Below are 10,587 nucleotides of genomic sequence, written 5' to 3'. Positions count from 1 at the left end.
TTCCTATTGAAAATATATCCGCTGAAACTGTAGCTCGAGCATTCATCTCCCAGTGGCTTTCAAGATTTGGCATGCCTACCACCATCACTACTGACCAAGGCCGACAATTTCAATGTCACTTGTTCGCATCCCTCACCTCTCGTCTTGGCATTCGTCATATTCGCACAACACCATACCATCTATCTGGAAATGGGATGGTGGAACGCTTTCACCGATCTCTCAAACAAGGTCTGAAGTGCCACAGTAGCACACACTGGACAGAAGCCTTACCCCTAGTCTTGCTTGGTCTTCGCACAGCATTCAAAGAAGACATTGGTAGCACTTGTGCTGAACTGTTATATGGTGCAACCCTCCGCCTGCCAGGCGAATTCTTTCACCCAGAATCTACTCCAGTTATCGACCCTCCAACATTCCTTCAACGTTTACGTGAGACCATGAGCAATATCTCGCCAACCCCAGCATCTTCGCATAACCAGCCAAGCTATTTTGTACATCCTGCGCTTGTAAAATCTTCGTACGTATTCGTGCGCAACGATGCAATTAAGCCAACTTTAACACCTTCATATGATGGTCCATTCAAAGTTGTCAAACGAACACCGAAACATTTCACCATCATCTGCAATGGCAAACAATCAGTGATTGGAATCGATCGTCTCAAACCAGCATTTCTAATGCAAGATCCAACAACTTTCTCATCAACATCACTCCCGGAAGAAAGCTTACATCCCGTTAAAGAGCAACCTAAAACTACCAGATCTGGAAGAAAGGTTAAATTTAACTCAAAGTACTTATAACGTACCGATGGTACTTGGGGGGGAGTACTGTGGCGTTCCGACAGATACTTCAACTTCTATTCATGAGATGGCGCCACGTGTAAAATCCAGTTCTTAATCGGAGCAGCAAAGCGACGTCATTACTCACTCAGACTTCTCGCAAAACAACTGTACGCGAAGCTAGCATGAACTGTGTTCCGAGCTCAGCGTTGATCTCTGCAATGTAATTTAAATTGTAATTTAGTACTTAATATATTCTTTTGTTATAGGAGATTGTCTACTCTTATTTTCTTTAATTATATCATGCATTAAGCACACGACCACCAAACACTTCTTAATCGATCTCTTCCTCATGATGCTTGTAAGTGTCAGCAGAGGACGATGCTATCAATGGTCAAGCATCAAACTTTCTTGCATACACAGATTTTTTTCTATTAAAATTCTCTCAGCTCCACTTTTAACTATTTGCTTTTCTTTAGTTACATTCAATTGCATCTCTTGCACTCAGAAACTTTTTTTTACATTTTAGTGCTTTCTAATTGTTGGAGTTTTGAAGCTACCAATGCTTCTCAACTTGAGAGTAGCTGTGATGTTTTATCCATTATCGAGGAAAAAACTTGAGGAGAGTAAATTTTTCATTATTGTATTAAAAATGAAGTCTATAAAGTGATATAGTATATGATGTATTTTATCATTCAGTATTAATATTGATATCTTATTTAATCACCGGTTAATCTTCAAATTATGGTAACCTGGCAATTTTTTGGCGAAAATTTGGCGACCAACCCTGCTACAGCAACCTGCTAGTTTTGTTTTGGACACCATTTTGTTTTCACGAAGTAAAGCCATGTTTGTTTTTTACTCAACATTTTTTCCAACAATCTGCTAGCCGAATTACACTTATACTAGAACTTTTATGGAACAAAAATTCTTAATCATGACGTAGATTAGGTGCGAAATTGGGAGAAAGGTGCAGAATCGGAAACTGCTTGCTGCGTGTTTAAGAATTGCACATACACGGTATCCATGTACACGTTGACCTATTTTCACTTAAAAAAACATCCCAGAATTGCACAAAAATGGCATTGCATACACTCTTGACTTTATCCCTGTACACTAAAGTCCTAGCTAGTAACCTTTATCGCCTTACCAAAATGTCACCAAACTACCTGTTACCATATTCCAAAGATCAGCCTTAATCACTTTATATATATTACATGGATATTTTGTTCTACATAGTGTTTATTCGTATGTTCTGGAATTAATTACCCACAAATACACGGGCACTACTGTAATTGCTTTTCATTGTAGTTATTTAAGCTAAGAGAATGTTTCCTAGAAATGCTATACTTTTGCGAAGAGCTGTAACTTTTTTTATGCATATACATAATATTTAATGTTAATCAGCAACTATATATTTAATGCATCACAATGACAATAAAATGATAAGCATACTTGTTACTTTTATCACATACTTCTGTAGCATTAAATGGTTTTCATGAGAATTAATACAATGCATTTGCTGACTGTTAATTTAAACGGTTCTTCCAAATATCAAACATTGTTTCCTTTAAGTGTCTGCGATCACAACGACGTTTGTTTTATCATGTTTTTGAGTTCATCTTCTACAATATAGCAATATGAAAACTGCTGCTATGTTCTAGAACCTTTTAAATTTGTAACTATCAGTTCTGTGTCCAGTTACACCTTATGTGTGTATGTATTGCAGGAAAAGTTTTGGCTCTAGTGTAGAACTGGGTGCCCATTCGATTAGTGACAATTTTTTTTTTTTTTTTTTTTTTTTTTTTTAAATTTTGGCAATGAAACCTCATTTCTGGTTACCATGATAGTTTTAACTTTGTTTTAGCTTCTTGACTTTTTTAAAATGAAAATAGATGGATGTGTACATGAACAAATTTAAGGCAGTGTGCAATGCCTAGTTTGTGCAATTCTGGGATGTTAAGTGTTAACAGATTGATGTGTACATGGACACAGAGTTTGTGCAATTCTTTGACTTCTTATTTTGGTTTTGTGTAGCATCCATCTTGAAATTGTGCTTACTTTACATCAAAAAAAAAAAAAAAAAATCTCAAATAAACAAGGGGCACCCAATTGTAAACTTTTACCAAAGTTTTTTTTTTTTTTTTTTTGTTAGGCTGCATTTATTGAAGGTGTAATCACTTTTACTGCTAAAAAACAAAGTTAATATCAGCAGGATGAAACATCCCTTTGTTGGCAACATTGAGTAAGTAAATAATTATATACATCAAGAATTAATGGGTAACGTCTTTTGTAAAAAATTATTTATTTCAACCATAAACTTTCTAGGAGGGCAGACCATCCCCAAAAATCAGATCATTTATTTAATATACAGAGATATAATTTCAAAAGATTAATTAAAGATACATTAATATTGCTTTTGGTTTTAATAATAGCAGTTAATGGTACTATTTATAATCATTGAGCTGTTTCTTAAATTTCTTTTGCGGACACTGTAATTCTACCGAAGAAATACATTACAATTTCATGGTTGACCACACGTAGGGAACTGCCTCCTACGGCCCTGTCCATGCCCTATTTTCAGTCCGTAGACCCGGGCTAGGAGTTAGTTCCTGTTAAAATAAAAACATAAGGTACTTTATTAGGTATTCATCTATTATTTTGCTTTTTAACATATTGTAATAACAATTCAATATCCAATTTACACTCAGTCGGATTAATCAATGTATTTTAAGAATAGTAGTTAGTAAAAAATATAACAAAATTGCTATCAAATTACTTAATTTTATATTTCTACTTAAACCAGGTTAATTCTATTGCTGGCTTTATAAAAACTTGCATGACATCTGATTCAGTTTCCTAAGAAGTATCAGTTTGTTAAATTTATGTACTTATGAAATAAATGTTAATTGTTACCATATTTAACAATCGGAAATACTGAAGCAAAACTTTTGCATTTCTGTTCATTTGAAAGGCATTTAAGTTAAATTGAGACTGGCAATTACTACATGAAGTTTCATTAAGCAAAAAGCAAATTCTGCTAACAACATCCTTTATAAATAACTTTAACAAAAATTATGAATTTCTTTTTAAATTAAATGCACACAGAATTTTTTAAAATCATCATATTACCTCCTTTGATGCTTTATAAATTTATTCACTGGATCATTAACACATTCTGAACTTGAAGGTATAGTTGGCAATTTTTCACAAGTAGCAAAAGATGCTCTTAAAGTTTTTAGGAATTCTCTCACCTTTTGTTTTTTATCCTCTGTGTCAGCCTGTGATGTTAAAAACTGAAACTCTGCATGCCACTCTTCCTTTTCTTTTTCAAAATCTGAATGTTCCTTTCTTCTGATTTCTTGTGTGATGGCATAATGTTCTTCAATTTGCTCATCATTTTCAGATACGTCAATTATCAAATCATCTTTCTCTGAGCAAACATTTGTACCACAATCTATATCACAAACTGAGCATACATAATGAATGTGCTTACATATCTGAAATTTCACACTATAATCAATGCATGAACAAACAAACTGATGAATGCAGATGTCGCACTCATGACATCGAATGTTACAATTACACTTTCAAAATACACATTATTTGTATGAATCAGTCCTTCTTGACTTCTAGATACAATCCATGCCTGTTTTGGCTTTATTTCGTATAATTCGTAATCAGCCATGAATTTGCTTCTTTAATGTTTGTTTCTAATTTCCTTCATTCTAGAAGTTAAATTTTGGCCGTTCCACCGAAATGATTTGACCCATTAATTTCTTGGCTATTACAGTTAAAACAAAATGCAATGACTTATCTAATCTTTTAATAACTGTTCCACCAGCTTCTTCGTATTTAAGTTGCCGATGCCACCGCTCTACTTTCATGTTTGTATTAACACCCAAATAAGTTCGGTAACAATATGCCCACTGTTTCTTACGTTGCATGTATGTGGTTAAATACTCTCCAAAAGCTCGAGTTTCATCATGCAACACATAATCACTGATACAAGCATCGGAAAGTCTTTCAAAAGTTACAATATCGATTTCTTTTAGAATTTTCAATAACTCTGACTTAATTTTTACTCTTATTTCTGGATCTCGGACTTTAGAATTCAAATTTTTGAACCATGCACGTTGCACATGCCAGCTGCAAAGTAAATGATGATCTGCCTCTCCAAACACAGAGCACCATGCGTTGTAATATGCCGGAGCATCATCAGACATGAAAACTGTTGTCTTCAAATTTGGAAGTCTTTCTTTAATGGAACTGAAAAATGCAGCAAACGTTTCAGTGGTTAATTTTGAAGAATACAAGATTGCCACTGGGAATCCTTCAAAATTGTTATCATTAATTAAAACAGATGTCAAATTTAAACCATACTGATTTGTGCCATGGGTAGAATCTATCATGATACAATTACTATGTCGTTCAAGCATTTTTAATTGTGCACTATTCATAATACCTAATAAAAAATCCGATTTGCATAGACCTGGGTACTGAGGCAGTTCTTCATTAGTTTGTTTGTATATTAAAACTGGATTGCCAGGTTCTGCCTGCAGTTTTCTAACTGTTATATCTACAGACACGAAATCATTTTTATCCAGCATAATGTCTTTGTCAATCCCAAAGTCTCTACGAATATTTCGTAAATCTTGTGAATTTGTTATACACAACCGTTTTGAAGGTGTGTAGCACTTTTGAATTTTTGACAATACTTTTGCTGGTGGAACTCCATGTTTCATTAAATTAGCTAGATTAGTTTTTTCTGTCTTCGAGAGAGGCAATTTTCCCACTTCTGTTTTGTGACCGACATGAACAGACTGACATTCCACTTTTATTTCATTTTCTTTTTCTAAAACTTTTATGTATGCTGGACACGTAGTACCACATTTAATATAGCCAGCTACTTTAATATTACGTTTTCTTGACTCTTTAATTTTACTTTGCCCACTTCTATGGCACTGATAATACGATGCAGTTCCTTCTTTTACTGCCTTTTTACTGGATGAAATAATGAATGAAGATTGTGTATTTCGTTCCATCATTTCCTTCCAGTGTTCAAATTCAGTTTTAGAAGTAAATACTTGATTTTCATACTCCAAATTTATATCAGTATGATTTGTTTCTATATGATGTAATAATTCCTTCATTGTTCGGAATTTAAGACTGCAGAGACCACAAATTTTATTACAAACCTTGTAAACTTCTTTTTCTGGATGATACTTTCTGACATGTTGGTACATATTCATTTAATACTGAATGTTACTTCACAATGAGGGCAAGATATCTGAGATGTAGAAGCACATGAGACTTTTAATTCCATTTTTTGTAGAGAAGTATATTTATGTATTTTATATATTATTATTATGTTTTATATATGTATTTCCATATTTTTATAGAAAATAACAAGTGTTATTTCTTTTTAGATTTTATTTAAATTTAACACAGAATTTTCAAAATTGGGTTATCATAATTAAAAAAAAAGGGCAGACAATCAATAAGCATAATAAATACTACACTTACTCACAAAGCAGTAGCCGGTTCATAGTAGGCGCTCAATTCCGAAACGACTGAAATTCCCTATACTCAAAATCCCTTTTCCTTTCTCCTCTTAGCTCATCCCTACTTTCACGTACTACACCTACAAATCTTGGACTCTTCCAGCAAACAATAGCATTCGTTCCGGGATTGAGCGCCTACTGTGCTTCGCTCTAGAAGTGAAGCACTGCTTTGAAGCTTGGGTCACCAGACGGGGTGTTTTTTGTTTACATTCAGAAGCTCGCTTGACAAAATTCTGATAGTATTTCGACACACGACAGTTCCATAGAAATCGAAAAAGGGACACTCTCGCATGAAAGAAACATTCATAGTGTGATGGATAATAGCAATTTGTATAGTTTACTGACATTTACGCAAAAATCACATCTTGGTTATTTTTCGATAACTAACAACAGCGATTTTGATTATGAATTTGTTTTATAAAATTCTAAGCTGTTGCACTACAAAAATATAGATTTTAAGAAAATTGCTAAAAGAGATCTGCCAAAATTTATTTTCTAGAAGATTTGAAAAGTTTGAAACTTGATGGCTAAATGTAAATATAAAATTATGTATGTTAAAATATTTGTAATTAGGCACATAGGTCAGATTAAGTTTTTATTAAATAGAGTAACTCATGCAAGGGCTATCTGCCTAAAGAGAGAGATGCCATCGTGGGGGAATTTTGAAGAAAAACTGACCTTTGAGTGGGTATTAAAAATAATACTTATAATTTTCATTCAAATTATATTCATATATATTTTTTATGTAAAACTTTCGGGTGTATGCTAAATTAGTGTAAATTACTTTACACGAAAAATATAGTGAATGCACAGAAATTAAAGATTTGCACATGCCGGAAATGATAAATAGGAAATATGTATGGGTATTTATGCATGTGCTTGCAAAAAGCATGTATCTGCCTTTGACAAAATACTTAAATATTCATTAAATTATTTATAAATGTATTTGAAATGAAGAATTTATTCACTTATAAACAACTGTGATAGTACTGTGAAGAAATCTAATGATTAAATGTATCTAATTTATAATGATTATAAATGTTATCTAAATATATAATAACCTTAATATTGAATTGTAAACATAAATTGAAATCCTGTTGACAAATACGTTATAAAACTATTTAAGCAAGAATTGTTCGTATTGGAAGCAATCTGTTAAAAGGTATTGTAAAGCAAATGTTATGAGATGCGCACTTAAGAACGTAATAAAGAGTTTTGGAATATGTATTGTTGAAATGAAGGGTAAAAAAAAATCTGATAAGTATAATTAAAAGAATTATTCCCTTTACATTTTATAATAACTCAGTTACAAGTTTTAAATAATACTTAAAAAAAAAATATTTTATTCCCTTTCAGAAATGTTCAGAGAAAGTCAAATACTATTTTCCTAATAATTCTCTAATTTAAAATGAACCGAATAGAGCATTAATTATAAATTGACTTACATTTTTCGATTTAAAAGAAGCCAAAAAATCATGTCATATTTAAGAAAGTATTTTAGGAAGAAGCTCTATAAATAGAAAAGAAATAATGCATAATTTTAATATTAATAATACAATAAACTTTGATCTTAATTTTTGTACCTTAACCGAATAAAATCGAATTACCTTAATTTTTTTTTCTAATGTAATTAACGAAAACTTGTGAAAATATTTCATTCAAATTAAACCATTCTGAGAAAAGTATAGCATTTAATTCCGTTCAGAATGAAATGTTGTTTAAAAATATGTTGTTTTCACATACTTAGGAATCTGAAGTGTTGTAGAAAAAGAAAATATATACATTTATATGTATATTTGCGACGTAATTACAAAATATTTACACCCGAACGCGTCAAATCCCATAGAACTCAATGGTAAATGACCCAATGTTTTGGTCACCACGTAGGGATCGCCGGTGCTTCAGAGCAGGGTACGGAGAAACTTGTTTAGGGCGACTGCTTCTTACTTCCTACCTCCATTTCCATGGTACATATGTAGGGGAAGGGGGAAAAGAGATTAATAGCACAGAAAGCAAAAGTGCTAAATTTAAAATGTTACTGCATTTCCAAATATCTTTTGTCCTTTCTTCAGTTCTTATTATAATTAAGCATTTACTTCCCTTGTATTCTTACAGTAATTACTGCAAACGAAATTATCTGTATTAGAAGAGTTATAAAATATGTTTACTTGAGACACTAGTACTACAACTTTCGTTCTGAATATTAGACATTTGCATGAAAGATACCATCGGAATAATGAAAGCACACACTTTTTAAAAAGAGATGATTATTTTATTATTATCAATATAATAAAATATAAAAACAAAAAAAATCCCCTAATAAATACATTTGATTTCCCTTGCCACAAATTCGAGTAATAAAAATGGTGGAAAATTAATTTCTATTGGAGAAATTTCGATTCAGCGATATGGGCATCCACCTCCCCCCACCTTAGAAGTTAGCTACGCCACTGTGTAAATGATTATGTTAGAAAAAATTCTATTAAATTGTAACTAGGTCTAAATACCATCATGTCAGTTTCGATACGAAAGTACTTTGAGGTATTATTCTAATACATTCTTGAAACAGCTAAAACTAATAAACTTTTTCATCTCTTAACTTTTAAAATTCAGTTTCACTCATAGATGGCACTACATTACAATCAATCTGTATTACAAAAACGAATGTACCGCTTACTTACTGCACCCGGTTATATTTTACCAAATTATATCATTACAAAATAATTATTTTAATATTTTGCAAATATATTCCTCAAGCAGCAGTATCTTCTGCTTTGAAAACAATCCGCAAAGTGAAAATCAAGGAGCTGGTGTTGAAACCACTATCTAGATGCAAAATAGTAGTCAACATAAGAACTTTGGAGTCAGCTTGCCAGAAGTGTTAGAATTATTCTCATGCCTCGGAGACATTCTCAACAATACCTAATCTTCCACCCAGTGCCCCTCAAACTCGTGGTTTGGCGTCCACCTTACGTTTTAATAAATTTGGTAGGCGGGTACATTTCTTCTCTTAGCCACGCCTCACTGATGCCACCTTAGCTTTAAAAGAATTTTGTAGGCGGGTACATTTATCTCTCAGGCAACGTGTATTTCTACAATTAACTTATCAACTGATATCAAACTTTGAAATTAATAATTAGTATTATCAGCAGTGGCGTAAATAAGGGTATGCAAGGAATGCCGTCGCATAGGGGCCCGAAGGCTTAGGGGGCCCTTAAATGTCCTGCTGAACTACATTTACATGTTTAAACTTAAAAGACGGATTCCATTACATATATTAAGAAGCTTTAATTCATTTTCCCTTGATGAGTTCGGAATTAGAATTTCAATAACAGATAATTAATTATTATTTTTATATTTTTTATCTTGTATTTTTTGCCCTTTCGCTTTTCATTTTTATGTTTAGAATTTGGGTAAAATCCTAGTATACGGTGCAGCCTTCGCGTGATTTTGAAAATTATCGCCAACACCAAAAATGATCCAAAGAACGTCTATACACTATACACTATATACTATGTGTTTACACACATAATATATACTATATATAACTATATATATTCTTTGAATGACCTGTTTACTACTCATCGTACATGTTCCGTTTTTACTGCTCATCATAAAGTCGCCAAAAGTAGCCAAATCCCGTGTGCACCGGATACTAGGATTAAACCAGAATTTGTACTACTATAAATTCTTATTTTAATTTTGATATGTTTTAATTTAGTGTTAAACCCCTTTTACACGATTGTTAATATTAATATAGTTGAGGAATAGCCTTGATTTGACTCAATTTACTTTTAACTTTAGAATCTTTAAGTATATGTAGATAATAGAATTCCTTTTCTTTTAAGTTTTTAAGGGCCCTCTACCTATATGGTGCAGTAACGTAATTCTCTGCATGACGCAAATAGGAGGCTGTTGGGAATGGCATCACTAAGCCAAAGAATCAAAAGCCAGATAGACACTGACGTCATGGGACGCCAGACGAAAACGAACAGTTCCGGTTTAGTTAGTTAAGCACGATGTTTGCATGATGTGGTTAGATAGATATTGTAGCTAGATAAATATTTTATATTCTTTTAACTTGTCTTTATGTGTAAATAAATCTTTTTGCTTAAGTTTAAATGAAGTACTCCATTTATGACAAGATAGCTGTTAATTCATCGGGTAGATGACTTACGAATCCCTTCTGAGCTAGCCATTGTTCGAACGTAACGCCTTACGTAACATAACATTGTGGCGCCAAGACGTGG

General features: G+C 32.6%; 1 long non-coding RNA gene across 1 annotated transcript; it reads right to left on the bottom strand.

Annotated features, from left to right (window-relative positions):
* Positions 1-3,059: 3,059 nt before the first annotated feature.
* On the bottom strand, positions 3,060-6,464 carry LOC146993686 (uncharacterized). The gene is made up of 2 exons (XR_015044343.1): positions 6,300-6,464; positions 3,060-3,385 (listed from the first exon to the last, which is right to left on the bottom strand). It is a non-coding gene; the product is annotated as an uncharacterized LOC146993686 (long non-coding RNA).
* Positions 6,465-10,587: the final 4,123 nt, after the last annotated feature.

Source organism: Stegodyphus dumicola, chromosome 12, assembly GCF_044657685.1.
Source record: "Stegodyphus dumicola isolate Sdum_Otavi_A_Nest chromosome 12, ASM4465768v1".
Classification (NCBI taxonomy): domain Eukaryota; kingdom Metazoa; phylum Arthropoda; class Arachnida; order Araneae; family Eresidae; genus Stegodyphus; species Stegodyphus dumicola.
This window is presented reverse-complemented; position numbering and strand designations above follow the sequence as displayed.